General features: G+C 32.3%; 1 long non-coding RNA gene across 1 annotated transcript; it reads right to left on the reverse strand.

The window, feature by feature from the left end:
* Positions 1 to 16,830: 16,830 nt before the first annotated feature.
* Positions 16,831 to 17,380, reverse strand: LOC109122905 (uncharacterized). The gene is made up of 2 exons (XR_002030424.2): positions 17,238 to 17,380; positions 16,831 to 17,153 (listed from the first exon to the last, which is right to left on the reverse strand). It is a non-coding gene; the product is annotated as an uncharacterized LOC109122905 (long non-coding RNA).
* Positions 17,381 to 19,068: the final 1,688 nt, after the last annotated feature.

A 19,068-nucleotide genomic window follows, 5' to 3' on the forward strand; every position in this document is an offset into this window, starting at 1 on the left:
AGTTTTAAATAAAAACTAATTTAATAAAATAAATTATAAATATGCTTTCAATAATTTTAATAATTTGAATAAACTAATAATAAAAATATGTTCAAATTTTTTTAAAATGAAAATACAAAGAAGAGATTAAAACCCCGAAAAAATAGTTCAATGTTTGATAGACCCATAGGGGAATATTTGAACATTCCCTGGTCAATGTTGAACATCCTTCAAGGCATTTGAGTGTTCTATTTAGGTTTTCTAGCACTCCATTGGAGTTTTCTAACGTTTAACCCCTTTAAAGTTATCAATTATGTTTTTCTTATGTTTTCAAAAAACATTAAAACCATTAAAACCATATGAGTTAAGAATGTGTTTGGTAGTAATTTTAGGAAGTGATTTTACTATGTTTAATACTTGAAAAATAAAAAATTTTAAGTATTAAAATTATTAGAAATACTTTCTAAAATCATTATCAAATGAACTCTAAGTATAGTCGTTCCTTTAGTTCTAACAACACTAAATATATGCATAAGAAATTATTAATTTTGAAATGCTCAAAGTTGATTAAAAATTGATAAAACTCGTGGAAGTATGAGGCATCGTTCATTGTACGAATTAGAACAAGTTTATCAATCTAAACTAATACTTCAATATAAGGGTTTATTTTATCATATTTTCTAAAACTTGTTTTTTAAAAACTATTTTTAAGTTAAAGAACAAAAACCAGATTTCTAGGTTTTTTTTTTTATTTTTTTTATTTTTTTATTTTATAACAATAAGGGTGTTTAACAAGTCGTTTTTAAAAATAGTTTTGTAATTACAAATAAATTTAAAAATAACATTTTTAGTAAAATATGAATAATAGAAAGGAGTCATTTTCTTTATACCCAAATTTAGTGTATACAAAAAAGTACACTAGATTTAGGTGACAAAATTTTTTAGTGCCTTAATTTTGAAAGTAGTATTTAAAAAATAGTCATTAAAAAAAAAAAATTGGTTGAACTATTTTTTAAATCATAAAATCTTTTATTAAAATTAGCTAAAAAGTTACTTAAACTCATATTGAACATAGATTTCCTAAAAATTTAAGCATGTAGAATTTGAACCTAATAGGTGTAAAATATAAAAGGATAATCAGGATCGATAAGTATATTCTAAAACACTAAGTAGGATGTAACAACAAACTGAGAGGCGTTCTAACTCAAGAAGGAATTATCATGACAAAGATAATATGACACTTATTTTAAATTGTTTAATTATTGGAATTATAAGAGCATATATATATATATATAACTTATTTTTATGTCATTTCCAGGAATACATTAATATAGGTAGGTAGAGAGAATAGTCTTAGCTAGCAAGTAGATCTTATTTTATTTTGTCCCAACTTCCAAGCTTAGCTAGTTGAGTTAATGAGCAGCAGATGGTACATTCGAACAAAGGTAAGTGCATGCACAAGTAGAAGGTGGTTGACAGAATCCATTGGCATCTCTATGAAACTGTCCTCCATATTTGTCTACACAAAGCTTAGCGCATGCCGGGTCTGTGCAGTTGTCAAGGTGTTCAGACTTGGCACAAACATTAAATTCAGCCCTTACTTCATTGCCTGCCCAACAATTAAGATACACGTCAACATTAAAAGTATTTTTGATAAAAGCAACAAATAAATAATTTTTCGAAAGTAGGACCATTGTTATGTTTGGTTTTTAAAAATTACAAAGGAAAGAAATAAAATATTAAGGAAAATAATTTGCCCATATTTGATTATAAAATGAAAAAAAAATCAAATATAATTAAAATCAGTTAAAAAACTATGGATTTTCAAATTATTTAATTGTTATTTTCAAGAATTAAAATAAATTAAATGAATTTAAAATAGTATATAAAAATAATTTATTGATTTTAAATATATTTTTTATTTTTCTCATTATTTTCTTTTCTTAGATTCACCCCCAAAATTCCTAGACAACTTACCCATTTATCATTTGCCATATAACAATTATTTTTATGACAATTATTGCTTAAATATAAACAAGTAAAAATAATTAATTAGATTTTTATTGAAGAAAATGTGTGTTTAACAATTTAAATTAATTACTTATATTCAGAAAATTATTTTTAAAAAATATATTTAATAATTTAAAAGTTTCCTTATTTTCTCCTAAATCAAGCTAATTTGATTTTTCTTTATCAAGCTAATTTTCCTTCTTTTTCTCCTTCTCACATTCATATTTCATATCTTATTAAGCAATTATTCCTTTTCATTGCTTACACACCAATCACATTCAATAAAAGAACACATATGATGAATACTATATTCAATACACCTCTTAAAAGAAGTGACTTTTAAAATTGATTTAAAAGAAAATACAAGTATCAAAAAATTTTACAACCTTAAATCCTAAAAAAATTTATAATAGATTTTAAGAATATAAAATAAATCTCTATTTTGTCTGTTTTTTTTCCATAAATTTTTTCATTATTTTCTAATTTTTAAAAACATAACCCTAAATATACATAAATTAATAGAGAGAGAATATAAAATTTTACCACTACCCAAGAAGAGAAGAACAAGAATGACGAGGAAGCTCTTCATGTTTTTCCTTTTATTTTATTAGTTAAGACAACCAAAAATATTATCATATTACAAGTCATATACACAACTATTTATGAAGAGAATTTGAGAGAATGTAGGTGTGATTGATATCTTATATAAAATTGTATTATTATCATTAAATAAACAAAATAGGAATATAATCTATATATATTTGCAATTCTTTTGAAATATCTTATATATTCATACATATGATTTCCTTGTATCTGATATAAATATTGAAAAATTACAATATTTTATTATTAAGATATAAATTATTAGGATATATTGAAAAATAAATAACTCCAATTAACTCCTACTATACCAAATTGTTTATTTATTTATTTATTTTTTATGATTAGTTTCTACAATATCTATTGTTCATATTTTCTTATTAAATTAAATTAAGATAATTACTTAATTCACCAATTTTCATTTTTAAATTCATTTACAATTTATATCAAATTAATACCATAGTACATTTTCAATTTTCAAACCATGTTCCATACTTATCTTCTTTATTGAAAAATAAGAAATTTTATTCATCACTATTTATCATTTTTCTTTATTAAAATCATCATGTAACAACATGCACCATTTCCTCAATCATTTAGTACTATTATATTTTAATCAATTTAGTTTTTTTGTATTTTATATGATTTAATTATCAAAATTAAAATGATACTTAAGAACCAATATAACTATTTCCCCATCATCTTAAGCTCTAAGTCCTTGGATCTTGTAAGAATTGGGTGTTAAGATTTTTAGTTTTATGAATTTGAAATCTATAAAATATTTTTATCTTTGATGTAATATTATATAATTTTCTATAATATGATAAAATAATATATTAATGAATTTAATAATTAAAACTTTTAAGGTGTGGTTCAATTCTTTTTTATAAAATAATTCTTAATTATTTTATTTTAATGTCCTTTTATTTTTTATGATGTGCTATTTGCGATTGCTAATTTATAACATGTTTTTATAGAGAAATAAAATATGACATACCATTCTCATTGATAATGATGGATATTTATATATAAATACATTTGAGTTCTACCATAATTCAAACTCTATCTCCTATAGTAATTCAAATTAATAATAAGCTTCTACTCTAATTCTAATTCTATATTCTATTTTAATTCAAACTAATATATAATAAATAGATAAATACCAAATATGTAAATTAAGGATAATATTAACTTTCTCTAATTTGCCCCCGCGAGATGGAGCTCTGATAGGAGATTCCAATCTTGGTCTTTAGAGAAAGAAAATAGATTGCGATATATTCGACTTCCTTGAAGGGTGGTCTCCTTGTATCTATGGAGGGCGGTTTTCTATCTTTTATGGAGATCAATCTCCCTGTTTATGTAGAGGGTAGAGTCTCTCTGTTTATGTGGAGGGTGGAGTTTCTTTGTTTCTATAAAGGACGATCTCTTTATTTTTATGGGGGTCAATCTCCCTATTGTGGAGGATGGTCTCCATGTTTCTATAGAGGCGGTCTCTTTGTTTCTATAGGGATCAATCTCCTTGTTTATGTGAAGGACGGTCTCCTTGTTTATGTGAAGAATGATTTCCCTATTTTTGTGGAGGAAGGTTTCCTTATTTCTGTGGAGGGCGGTCTCTCTATTTCTATGGAGAGTGGTCTCCTTGTTCTCGTTGTTTATGTAGAGGAAGGTCTCCCTGATTATGTGGAGAATGGTCTCCCTGTTTATGTGGAGGGCGGTCTCCCTGTTTCTGTGGAGAACGATCTCTCTGTTTTTGTGGAAGACAATCTTCCTATTTCTATTGAGGGCGGTCTCCCAGTTTATGTGGAAGACGGTCTCCCTATTTTTGTGGAGGACATTCCATTTGTTCTCCTTGTTTATGTGGAGGGTGGTTTCCTTGTTTATGTGGAGTGTGGTCTCATTGTTTCTGTGGAGGGTAGTCTCCATCTTTCTGTGGAGGGTGGTCTCCTTATTTCTGTGAAAGGCTGTCTCCCTGTTTCTGTGGAGGGCGGTCTCTTTGTTTCTATGGAGGTTGGTCTCCTTGTTTTTGTGGAAGGTGGTCTCCTTGTTTATGTGGATGACAGTCAAGGCGGTCTCTCTGCTTCTGTGGAGGGCGATCTCCCTATTTCTATGGAGGGCAGTCTTTCTGTTTATGTGGAAAACAATTTCCCTATTTCTATAGAGGACGGTCTTCTTATTCTCCTTATTTATGTGGAAGACAATCTCCTTGTTTATGTGGAGGGTGGTATTCCTGTGGAGGGCGGTCCCCTTGTTCTCCTTATTTATGTGGAGGATAATCTCTCTCTTTCTGTGGAGGGTGGTCTCCCTATTTTTGTGGAGGGCAATATCCTTATTTTTGTGGAAGACGGTATCCTTGTTTATGTGAAGGACAGTCTCCTTAGGTCCAAGAGAAGAGTAGATTCAACTTGGTGGTTGAAAGATTAGGTAAGAGTAGTAGGATCTTCCTAAGTCAGAATTCCAAAAAAATTAAGGAGTTTGTAGAAAAAAAAGTTTGTTGAAAGAAGAGTAGGATTAAGAACCTTATTCGACATCAAACTAAATAATATTTTAAAAGTTAATGCAATAGATGACATAAAAGGTAAAAGAAAAGATAGAGAATAAGGTAGATCTCAAGTAGAGGTAGAGGAATATGAGCATACTTGTTTTCCTAAGACATGCAAGAAAACAATCAAATCTTTAAGGAAACTTTTAGAGGAAAAGAGAGGTAGAATTGAAGGTAATAAAAAAAAAATGTTAAATTAAGGGAACCAATACTGGGAGGAAGTAAAGGAAAAGAAAAACCAAGAAAATTTGGAGTTCTTGGCTATGAAGAGGCATTTCAAAATACTGCATTGAAGAATATAAGGAAACAAGCATTGAAACTAGGATATTACATTGGAGACTATAGGGAAGGAAGTACTAACAATACATAGGCATAACAAGGTCACTACCATTTGCAGTGGGGGTAGAGGGAGGCATGTAGAGCCTAATGTCACAAGATACTTCAAAAGACCCTCCCTATGGGCTTATATAGGATGTGAGAAGCTTCTAAAGACCCCTGGAGACATCTACACTTCGCTACAAAGTGGAAAAGTATGGAAGCTTCTAGAAAGGGCTACAGATGTCCACACATCTCTACACTTGGCTAGGAGAGCATTGGAATAGTGTGGGGTGTTCTAGAATCTTCCAAAGTCATCTTGTACATACCCTTGTACATAGACTAGTGTAGGAGCTTCCAGATTATTCTTGATTTGTAAGGAACCCTTCAAGGTTCTAGAGACTTCCTAAGGTGCCTATAAATAAGTTAAGGCCTCATTTGGCCAAGCCATTACCCAAATCACTTCCTAACCAAGCAAGTGAGTTCCCAAAGCATTTGTAAAGCTTCCTTTGAGCAATAAAAGCCTTCATTCTTTAAGAGTTGCCTACTACGCCTTCTAAAACTTCCAAGTCATGAGCATCTTAACCTAGCAAGCTAAGTATTGGGAGTAAGGCTGACTTAGCAAGATCAAGTGTCTTAACTTATCTAAGTGTCGCACAAGCTTAGGAAAAGACTAAGTTTGTGATAGTTAGTATCAGAGCGTGACTACGAAGCCAACAAAGTAAAAGAAGCATGTCAGACTCCAACATGGATGGGACTAGTGAGCAAACCCGTAGGAGGGAGACCGAGCCTACTGCATGGGGCAAAGACAAGAAGGATAAATCTTGTGATGTTGCCAACATGGAGGCAAGGTTAGCTAAGGTGGAGCTAGCCATGGTGAACACTCGGGAGGGGTTGGACTTGATCGAGAAAGGCATGGAGAAGCGTATGAAGGATCTTAGGGAATAGATCCAAGACCTTCATGAGGGGATGCTAGTCTCACAAGTTCAACCGATGTCACAAGAGGAGTTCATGTTCATGTTCTTCCAAGACAAAGTCATGGGCATGTTTGCTAGTATGGAATCAAGGGTGGCGGCCTTCGCTGCACGCATGGAGGCCCGAGACCAAGAGGTTCGACAAGAGTTGGCCATCTATAAGATTGTCATATCAGCATGGGTCATTACCACACAGAAGGCATCTAGGTGTAGGTGCCAAAGCCACAAGGGTTTAGTGGCAAGCAGGATGCCAAGGAGTTGGAAAAATTCTTATGGCATATGGAGAGAACTTTGAGGCTATCACATTGATTGATGAGGCGGCTAAGGTAAGAACTATAACCCTCTATCTTACTGACACAACTACTCTATGGTGGCGTTGGAGGTTCGCTAATATGGAGAAAGACATTTGCACCATAGATACGTGGGAGGACTTCAAGAGGGAGATCAAAAGACAATTCAACCCCGAGGACGTGGTTTACTTGGCTAGGAAAAACATGAGGCGTCTCAAGCACACAGGCTCGATACTTGACTATGTCAAGGAATTCTCTTCGCTCATGCTTGAGATTCCTAACATGACTGAGAATGAGTTGCTATTCAACTTCATGGATAACCTGCAAGAGTGGGCCAAACAGGAATTAAAGTGCTGACGAGGTGTTCAAGACTTAACCACTACTATGGTAGTAGTAGAGTCTTTAACAAATTACAAGAGAGGAGACTTCTCCAAGGTTGAGTCTTTAGAGGATAGCCATGCCACGAGTGGGGAAGACGAGGTTTCAAGGGACCACAATGATCCTATAATGGGATCAGGCAAGACGCCTAACATCTAGGAAGGAATGGGTAAGGCGGAAAGGAAGGAGTTTACGCCTAAAATCAAATGCTTCCTGTGTGACAATCCACATTGGGCATGGGATTGTCCAAAGAGGAAGGCGCTCAGTGCCATGATCGAGGAGAGGGAACAGGAAGGCGAAACACATATGGGCTCGATGCAACTACTAGGTGCCCTCCAAGTCAACACAAAGCCTAGTATGCCTAAGACCTCTTACTATCAAGGGTGCAAATAAGGGAGGCAAAAAAGGAGCGAGCTAAGGTAGCCTGCACTCACATGGACAAGGTTACTAAGAAAAATGTGAACTTAATGGGCAAGAGGAAGCAATACTCCAAGCATCGAAAGTGTAGGTGTCTGCATCCATCCGAAACCTCACGGGAGAAGAAGGTAAAGAATATCCTAGTTGAACGAGTCACCAGGAGACAAGGGGTCCCTCCTGTGATAGAGTACCTAGTCCGATGGAAAGGACTACCTAAGAAGCAGGTAAGTTGGGAACATGCGGATGCCTTGAGAAGGTTCTAGAAACACATCGAGAGGTTTCAAGAAGAGGCAATAACGGGGACGTTGATGACATAGGTGGGGGAGAGTATTTGTTACCCAATGATCACTCTCTCATTTGGAGGCAATCTAAAGTCAAAACTTTACCCCATGAAGCCTTTTAAGTAAAGAAACTCACCCGAGTTGGAACCTAAGAGTTTCAAACAACAACCTTTGGGAAATGGGTAGAACTCCCAGTCTCTAGACAAGCATCAAGGAACTTCATAGAGAAGGAAACACTTTTTGTATCCAGCCATATCACCTTATTTTCTATTTCCTCATTCGCCTTCTTATCCTGAAGCCTCAAAAGAAAACGCTCCACAACATCAATCTCCTAATCGTTTAGGTTCCTAGAGAAACTAGGAGTCCAACAACCACTTAAATTGATTCCATGGATCTGCCACCCACACCACCTTTGACTTAGCTAAGGTAAATAAGGAGGGGGAAAAAGTGTACAAGCATGTACCCTATCCTTTCCAACCAAGACATAGCTCAAAATCCTCAATAACTGTATGCATCTCAAACTCTCTCAACCATAAGCTAGACAATTGGCCATAACTCTTCCTACTCAAGGCATCTGCTACAACATTCACCTTTCTAGGATGGTAATGAAGAGCAAAATCATAATCTTCCAATGTCTCCATTCATCTCCTCTACCTAGAGTTCAAATCCTTTTGAGTGAAAATGTATTTCAAACTCTTATAATCAAAGTACACCTCAAACTTTTCTCCATACAAATAGTGTCTCCAAGTCTTAAAGGAAAACACCACTACTGTAAGCTTCAAACCATACGTTGGATAGTTTTGCTTATGTGGTTTTAATTGCCTTAAGGCATAAGCTATCACCTTGCCTTGTTGTATTAGCATGCACCCTAGCCCCACTATAGAAGCATCATAATAAATCGTAAACAACTCTTTGCTAATAGGAGTAGTTAACACTGGAGCAGTGGTCAATTTCCAATTCAATTCCTGGAAAGCATTCTCATACTCCTAATTCCATTCAAATTTCACTCATTTTCTAGTCAATCGAGTCATCGGTGCTACAATTCTAAAGAAGTCTTCCACAAACCTCTTATAGTATCCAGCCAAACCCAAGAAACTCTTAACCTTAAATACATTAGTAGACCTTTGTCATTCCTGCATAGTTTCCACCTTGGAATGGTCCACTGCTATTCCTACCTCAAAAACCACATGACTTAAGAAATTCACTTCAATAAGCCAAAACTCACTTTTGTCCAACTTTCCATACAACTAATGTCTTCTTAAAGTTCTAAGGGTGGTCACCAAATGTTGTTTATGCTCTTCCAAACTCCTTGAGTAAATCAAGATGTCATCCACAAAGACAATCACAAACTGATCCAAGTAAGCACGAAATATTTTGTTCATTAAATCCATGAAAGCAACGGGGACATTAGTTAAACCAAAAGGCATGACTAAGAATTCATAATGTCCATATCTCCTTCTAAAATTGGTCTTGGGGACATATTCTTCTCTAATCCTTTATTGATGATACCCAATTCTCAAGTCAATCTTACTAAAATACTTTGCACCCTTCAACTGATCAAACAAGTCATCTATCCTTGGAAAATGATACTAATTCTTCACAGTAACTCTATTCAACTTTCTATAGTCAATACACAACCTCAACATGCCATCTTTTTTCTTCACAAATAACACTGGGGCTCCCCATGGCGATGTACTTGGAGGAATAAAACCCTTACTCAACAATTCCTCCAATTGAGTTTTCAACTCTTTCAACTCAAGAGGGGTCATCCTATAGGAGGCTATTGAAATAGGATCCGTTCCTAGATACACTTCAATAGAGAAATTAAACTCTTTATGTGGTTGTAAATATGGTAGCTCATCTGGAAATACATCCTGAAACTTCCTCGCCATTGGAATTTTTGTAATGTCTTTCTGGGCTTTTTCTTTACTACGAAGGCAAACTAGAAAATTTATTGATTTCTTCCTTAACACATATTGATAGCAAGGATCAGACTGCGAAAAGGCAAACTAACACGCTTCCCCCTAACAAACCAACCTCAAATCCATTTGGCAGACAATCCTTCCTCTTCTTGACCTTCTCGCCATTTCAAATCCCAATAAGCCCTAAGCCAACCACACTTCCAAGGTGAGCAAAATAAATTCACATATAACAATTTAGCAACTTCAATAATTATTAAAAACTTTCATTTTCATATAATCATAATACATTATTCAACATAATTAATACCATAACACTTCTTACTATCATCAACAAGCACCATAACAAGATTTTTCAAACACCAAGAATCAACAATTAAATAAATAAATTAATAATCAGCTCATTAACTAATTACATACAACAAATCATAAACATAACAATACACATAAACACTGACCCCAAGGTATTATTGCAACCTTGGCTCTAATACCATGCTGTCACAACCCAAACGGGCCACCTAGAATTTGACCCATGATCTCAGGTCAAAGGTTTGACCCTAAAGGTTTCTCCTAGTCCAAGCTAGCAATCAACCAAAACACCCTAAAAAAAAATTTTCTAGGAATAATTCACCACGAAAATTCCTCCAACTAAAGTTCCAACTCCTCAATATACAAATTAATACTCAAGAGCAACAAGATATAGTAATTATCATTAAAGTCTAGAAATAAGAGTTCACAATTGAGCAAGATAATCAAAATAAGTCTCATTACAAATATATAGTTTCATAATTTGCAACTACAAGTTCCAAAATAAACCAACATAACAATTATACTACAATCACTAGGCTGCTCCAAAATCTTATGGGGCATCCTGAAGCCCTCCCTACTCTATCTGTTGATCCTCAAGGGCTATATCTGCATTTAAAAGTTTTAAGAAAGAAGGGGTGAACATTTCTACATTTCTTAGTAGGGTGTCTTACACCCAAGAGGGTTAATTTATATTACTAAGGTTCAAGACATACAAAATAAATATTCAACCATAAAGTTAACAACCCAAACATTTCATTTGCTCTAATTATAACACTTCAATAATTAAATAAAATGCATGTGGGTATGTGATACATAGTCATACAAGGCATTGTCATTCTCAAGCTTTCACTGAATGATACGTGTCCGTACCCAAATACACTCTCGACTCGAAGTCTTCCCGAGGTAAATTTTTAGGTCTTTCATCTTAGGAATCTCATTCTCTTCTTAATTCGCCTCTCACGGACCTTTACTTTTCATTATCATTTTATTTTTCTTTCTTTTCCATTTCATGCAACCTTACAACAAATTTTTATTTTTTCTTCATACAACCATGATGCATATGAAATGTAATGAAATTAAATATCATCATCCACAAATGTCATGGAAAATTCCCACTAATCCAAATATCAATAAAACGTAATCCATACCACAATTTTATTTATTCTCAACAATCCTATTAATTTTAATAATCAAACACAATCATTTAACCACAATTAAATTACCAAAAATATCCCAATAAATTCTCAATAATCCCAATATCAATCAAATATAATTTCTACCATAATTTTATTTATTCTCAATAATCCCAATAATTTTTAATAACCAAACACAATCATTTTCCACAATTAAATTACCAAAAACATCCCAATAAATTCTCAATAATCCCAATATCAATCAAGCATAATTTCTACCATAATTTTATTTATTCTCAATAATCCCAATAATTTTTAATAACCAAGCACAATCATTTTCCATAATTAAATTACCTTATTATCAAAAAAATTCCAAGGAAATTTCTAAATCACCCAATAAAATTTCTCGTATCACAAATATTACTTATTTAACTTCCAACAATAAGATTTATAATTTTTTTAAAAGAAAAAAACATTAAATAAAAGTTTTAGGGTTAAGTCTCCCTACCATAGATCTAACAATCCAACCGTTGAAAACGAAATCCGACACAATATCAATGTTCTTCGTGTTCAGTAGAGTGTTTCCCTGAAATTTCAAGTGAAATAGATGACATTTGGCCATCAAAACGATCGGCTGAAAAGTAGCAACGCTGTTTAATTCCAGTCACCAAGAACACCAATTTTCTGCCATTTTTTTTTCTTCTTTTTTTCACTTTCTAATTCTTTTCTTTTCTTCACCTTTTTTTTTTTCTATTTGACTAAGCCACTAAATGTGACGGCTAACCCAACCCAAATACATCATATATATATATATATATATATATATATATATATATATATATATATATATATATATATATATATATATATATATTTAACTTAGTTTTTTCTTTTTCTTTTTTTCAATTCATTTTTTTTCAACTATACTTTACTAATAAATTGTCAAACACCAATGCAAATATTTTATTATTCTATAATTTATTATTAATTAATTTGATTTAATTGTTAATTAGCTAATTTTAATTATTATTATTATTTTTTTTCATTTTTCGTTTCCAAATATTTTCGATTTCTACAATCCCAAGAAATTTCGTATTAAAGATTGACGTGGCACAAAATTCAACTTGCTTGATTGACCAATAAAATCTTTCGAATTCTGCCAATCCAAAATTGGCACGTGTTCTCAAATTGTCTTTTTGACTTTTCAACCATCACCAAATAGAAGAATTTTCAAACTTAAAATTCCAACATGACCTAAAATACCCGGTCATTACACAAACGCTATTCACTGAACTATATCATGCAGATGTTCTAGATGAAATAAGTCTAATGCCTAATTTCAACTATTCATTTCAACCCAAGAATAAGAGAGGGAGTTGAGAACAGGCACATCTTTAGAGTGGGTTCAATTGGGCACCCGATTAAGCTTAATGAAGGGACTAGAAGGATTTGTTATTTATGATCCAAATTTCTAGAGATATGGAAATCCTTCTAGTGATGCAACCCTAAACCCATGAAAGACAACCCAAATCTGAATCGAGGATAAATGGTGAGGCAAATGGTTCTCCTTTCCAACACGGCATCAGGTTAGTGGTAGTGTGCACTTTGTTGAAATCTGAATAGAAGCAATGGAGTCCATGGCTAAGGAAGTCAAGATTTCTAATAATGATGCAAATTGTGGCTTTTCATGAAAATGAAAAATAAAGAAGATGATTAGAGATTAAGAACTGAAAAAAAAAATTAAAAAAAAAAATGAGCATCCAGAACTAAAACTGGAGTCAAATCATTGAAAGATGCCCTTGTGGAAATTAGAAGTTAGGAGAAATCTTGGAATTTTTTAATACAAACAATGCCAAGTCAACTCACTACCAATAATGCAGCCCCACCTTGGCACCCCTTGGACCCCACTCTAGCATGGCATGCATGGCCACTTTTTGGTGGGTCAGTTTTCTAAAATCCATGTCATCTTCTTGATTTTTCATCCTTACTTTCAAAAATTGATTTTCAAATATTCGGTTTTCAAATAATTTTAACTCTTCAATTTTTTTATTCACCCGTAGACATTTTTAGGACTCCAAAGTTATTTCAATAAATTATTTGCTACCATTTTCTCTTCGACAAACATCTTTCACAACTTTCCTTGATTTTTAAACATTTTCAATAAGCATGAATACAATTCTATAATTCCAAATAATGGAATTTATGGAATTAATTTATGTAAAAATAAATCGGGCATTGGTGGGGCCTGACATCTAAGATTGATATTGATTGATTTATGTAATGCTTTGTGATTGATATGAGTGCAATTATTCTATACTTGTCCACTAATCTTGTTTCCATGATAGCATATTATTGATTCACTACTCAGGTACACATCTATGAAACCAAGGTTTGGTTAATCTTGATTTTGATGATATCAAAACAAGGTTTAAAACTAATGATTATATTTTAAGTGTGATTAGGCAAGATGATTTCCAAAATGGCAATCACAAAAACAAATCAAGCCAAGAAGAAATCATGAAGAAGAAGACCACCTCAAAGAGAAGTGTTTTTCAAGACCCAAACTTCATAAGATCTCTTTGTAAGGTTGTTGGTGCACTAGGATTTTCATGCATTACATTCTTTACTTATGCACCAGAATCATTCAAGAGTTATTTTGTTTTAAATATTTTAAGAATGGGATGATTTCATGTTTTTCAACTAAAACCTTGTGTTAAGTGTTTTTCAAACTTGTTTTAAAAGGTTTTAAGTTGAAAAAGTTGGTTGTTAAGCCAATAAACGGCTCAACCGGTTGAATCGGATGAGGAACCGGTCGACCGCAAGCTCAACCGGTCGAGGTCCGGGTAGACCCCCAGTTCAACTGGTCAAGGGTGCAAAAACCTTTATCTTTCTTCCAGAACGGTTGTTCAATTAGTCAAGGTTGAACTTCAACTGGTTGAGGTCCGGTCGAGGTCTGGTTGAGGTCCAACGGTCACCTGCCAAGCATTAAATGCTAATAGCTGGTCAATCGGTCGAACCCCCAAACGGCTAGTTTGACTTTTCTCTTCTATAAAATAGGCTTCAATCTTCATTGTTTAATAAGCTTAACCTTCCCAAACCTTTCTTAAATATATTTGAGCCCTGAAAGAGTGTTTTTGAGTGCACCATTGTTCTAAAACTTGCATATCTTTAATGCACCTTTCAATCCTAGTTTTCTTGTATCATTTGAGCTTAAAGTTTTTGTACTAGGATTTTGTGAGATCATTTATTTGTAAATCTTTGAGAGGAAGTTTCTCAAGTGTAGGGTATCACTTGAGGGGTTGTTCAAGAGTGGAATATCTCTTGAGAAGTGTAAAGGGTGCTTGGAACCAAAAGTCCAAGATGGTGAATTGGAACCATAATCCAATTGTATTGCTTGAAGGCTTGGTTTGGAAGCCTTGAATTAGTGGAACTTCAAGCTTGGGATTGAAGCTAGAGGAGAGTGGATGTAGGCCGGGTTGCGCCGAACCACTATAAAATCTTGTGTTTGCATTATCTCTTCCCTACTATTTTAATTTATATGCAATTGTCTTTACATTGTTTATTATATACTTGCATATAATTGTCTCTTACATTCGCATAGTTTAAATTTGCAAAAAGAGACTATCACCCTATTCACTCCCTCTCTAGGGTGATTACTATAGGTTGGATTAGCCTAATTTTTCTAACAACATCCTATCTTCCCTTATTTGCTTGATCATTTTTTCCAATATGCACTTTGGTCATAGTACATCTTCGATCACTATTTGGTATCCACGATTAATTGATCAATTGCCACACTTGCCTTAACCAAATAGTAGAGACCTAGTTTTTAAGGCTTAGAGGGATGATATGGTCTATCATCGTACCTTTCCAATAGATAACCTGATCTCCGGACCCGACTCGGTTTTTGATAGACTTGTTTTTCCTTTAAAGAAGTCACACTTAGGGTTTTTCTTTCTTATTTTGTTTTTCCCTTTAAAAATAAAACAAAAATAAGTGGTGATTCCAAAAACAATTTTCAAATAAAAAACGAGTATTGTCATCGAGTGGGAACGCATGCGATAAATACAAAGTCCACAGAGGTGCTGAGGTTTATCACCATACCTTCTTGATAGGTAACTTGACCCTTTGATCCAAATTTGATTTTTCACAAACATACTTTTCCTTTTTAGGAGTCACACTGAGGTTTTTTTTCCTTTTAAAATAAATAATAATAAGTATCAACCCCAAATCTTATATATATAAAAAAAAAACGAGTCTCGCCATCAAATGGGAATGCATGCGTGAAAAATACGAGTCCATAGATATGTTATCTATCTCTTTTTTATATCCCTCTTACATAAGATATGTTAATTTTAAATTAAAACATAGAATATACATATCTTAGGAATTATAAATTTATTTATTTTATCAATTTTTTAATTTTTTATTATACTTATTTTGCAAAATAAATTTTTTATTATAAAATTAAATCTATGGTTAAAAAGGTAGAACTAAAAAAAATGTTAATATATATATTAAGAATGAGTATTATTAAACATAAAAGAAATTTCATATTTTTAAAATAAAATATATTGGAATGCAATATAATTCTTATTTTAAACATTGAAAAGCAACGTCATGTATTTTATTTTTTATTCATTTTTTAAATTAAATATAAATATAACCTAACATATCTCATTGGATATGCTATTGTACAATATCATATCCATTGGATTTAATATTCATGCATATCAAATCTCATTAAAATTCATATCTTAATATATGCATTTCTTATCTAATGGGATATGATATCTTATGATATATATCTATCCTATCCGGTCAACCAAATGTAACCTCAAGTGTATCCAAAAGGGATACTTAATTAAAGATTTATTTTTATATCCCTATTTTGAAAGCTACATACGTTTATAATATTTGAATAATACAATTTAAGAAATATTAAAATGTTACTTTAAAAACTTACATCACTTCAAATCATGTTTATGAAATACTAGAATAATTATTGATATTTCTTTGGGCATAACAAAAAATATTTTTAAAAAACAACATTTTATGTTGTAGCATCTAACATGCCTAAATAGGAAGGGTTATTTGATTAAAAAGGTCTTTGAAAACCCAAATTTTGAAATTTAACTCTTCATTCTTTTTTTACCTCATTTTGACAAAAATATCTTCACTTTTTTCTTGTAGAAATAACTCTTTCTTTTAAAATCTACATGTAAACACTTGAAATTGGCAAAGGGCCGGTATTTATGTTCAAAATATGTTATTTTTCAAGAAAAAACACAAGGATAGTTAAATTCACAAATTTAGAAATTATTTCATCCATGTGAACCAATTAATTATAATAGGAATGATTCAAAAACTATTCTCGCAATTTAGATAAATACTATTATATTAGGCATAAGAAATTTTTTTTTTGTATAATTTGAATGTTGAAGGGATTTTCTTGGACCCAAAAGAGAAACTTCATCTTAGAAGATATCAATGCTTCTTTCTTTAGAAATATTTGGGGTTGTTGTAAGTTTTCCTTCTCTGTTGATATTAAAAAAGGAAAACATTGTGTAAGAATAGAGCTAACTTTTCTATATATATATATAAAGGAATAATGTGAATTTACCATGACTTCTAATAACTTAGAAAGAAAGGAGATGCGTTTGGATAGCATTGGAGATGAGGATGATTGGGTAAAGAAAAAGAGAAGTGCTGTTAATTATTAGTTATTGAAGAATACATATAGGTAGAATATATATATATGCTTTATTTTTCATTGGACGAAGGACACAAATTTATTTAATTTAGTCAGAGAATATTGCCATCCAGAGGTCTAGCATTTGTGAGTACATAAACAAGTGGAAGGTGGTTGACAAAATCCATTTGCATCTTGACCCGATGGTCCTCCATATTTCGCCACACAAAGATCAACGCAACTACTATCATTGCAGTTGGGCTGGACTTCAGTTATTGCGCAAACTTTTCCGGTTGGTTGCGCATTCACCTCATTTCCTGCAAGTATCATTCATCTACTTTTAGTTCAGACTAAAGAAATCATGAAGAAAGAAAAAGAAATACTCCACAAAATCATTTTACCATTTGTCAAGAGAAGAACAGCAACAAGAAGAAGAAGAATGGTAGAAGGGCTCTTCATGTTTTTCTTTGATCTCTCCGGTCTAAAAGACACCAACCAGTAAGAGGATCGTTGTTTTAAGTCTGGTTTATGCAAATATTTATAGTCAAAAGTTGATAGGAAAGCATTCGTCATTTATTTGTATGATATTAAAAAATCCATTTAAGGATATTATGATGAGAGAAGTTTTCTTTTTATTTTTCTTTCTATTTTTCAATTGATTCCAAATCCACTTAGATTACTTTTCATGGGAACGAAATCAGACTAAAAATCTTAAGTTGTTAAGATACAATAATTAATATTGTCTTTTTGCTCTTTTTTCAAATTAGTTTTGTAGTTCACACTTGTAATTGAAAACGGAAAATTTGAAAATTTTAGAATTTGTTCCACCTATAGAAAGAGTTAAAAGAATAAACTACTTAAATAAATAAAAAAACGCTAAACAAATAATCAAATTCACTAATTTAATAAATAAAAAAATTTATTCTCCGAATTACATCTAAATGAGGTGTGAATAAGTGTTATTGACCAATTTAAAAGATCTTCCTACACAATTTATCTAACCTTGAAGATTTTTACGATTTTTTTCTTTTTAGAGACGGGGAAGAAAAAGGAAGGGAGTGAAAGCAAGAAAAAACTATAAATATGTGGGTGAATGGGTTGGACTTTGAAGAAACAAATGGGCTTGAGATTCAAAAATAATGGGTCATGCCTTCTCAAGATCAAATAGTTGATGTTCTCATAAAGGTCATCTCTAGTTTGGGTTCTCCAATCCTAAGATACAAACTCGGAGTTGAGGATCTTACTACTCTAAGTTTGATAAGGGTCGTTAAGAGTAGTTAGGTTACTATTAGAGTAGTTAGATTGGTGTTATGGGGCTCTTGAAGTTGTATTTAAAAGATTACTTTGTAATCATTTTTTCACAACTTTAATAACAAATCATTCTCTAAAAACTTCTTTCATTTAAGCTATGCTTGGTTCCGAAAAATGGTAAGGAAATGAAAAAAAAAAAATCATGTGGAAAATTATTTTCTTTAGTTTAGGTGATATGGAAAATGTGATGAAAAAAAAATATTAAAGAAAATATTATAATATTTTCCTTAAAAAATAATGAGAAAAATAAGAGAAAAAAAGAAGGGAAAAATTGGAAAAAAATTTATCAGGTTGGTATCGTCTTCACCGGAACCAGCGCACGAGAGTTGGTCTCGCAATGGAGGAAGCGATCGATGCAGCGTCCGTGGAGGGGTGGCCGAAGACGAAGGCCCTCCTACCCGGAGAGAAGATGATGACAGCGGCCTCAGCACCGCACAAAGCGCAGAGCTCGCCGGCCTTCTTGAAGAGTCCTATTCAACGCTTGGAGAAGGTGCTCCAAGGATCTTTTCTTCTCGATTTTTTTTATTTCTATCTCATGTCTTCCAGTGTTGTGTGCTTTTTCACCATATTTGTGTTTGCCATAATTGAAGTCGACTTCGATAATGAATATTTCTAGATGGCTTGATTGCTTTTTATATCGATAAAAAGCGATGTTCAAAAATATTTTCTAAATCTTAATTTAGAAATAAAATATTTCCATATACCCTAAAAATAAAAAGCTACTATATAAAAAATAAAATTCAAAATTCAAAAGGATTCCCTAAATCTAAATTTAAAAATTAAATATGTAAAAATAAAAAATTACTATTTGAAACTAGTTCACCTTAAATAGAACAAATTTGAAATTAGTTACTCAATTATGAAGTAAAGATATTTTGAATGTATTTGATTTAGTTTTGATGAAAAATTGTTTTGAAATGG

The sequence above is a fragment of the Vitis vinifera genome, chromosome 7, assembly GCF_030704535.1.
Source record: "Vitis vinifera cultivar Pinot Noir 40024 chromosome 7, ASM3070453v1".
Taxonomy (NCBI): Eukaryota; Viridiplantae; Streptophyta; class Magnoliopsida; order Vitales; family Vitaceae; genus Vitis; species Vitis vinifera.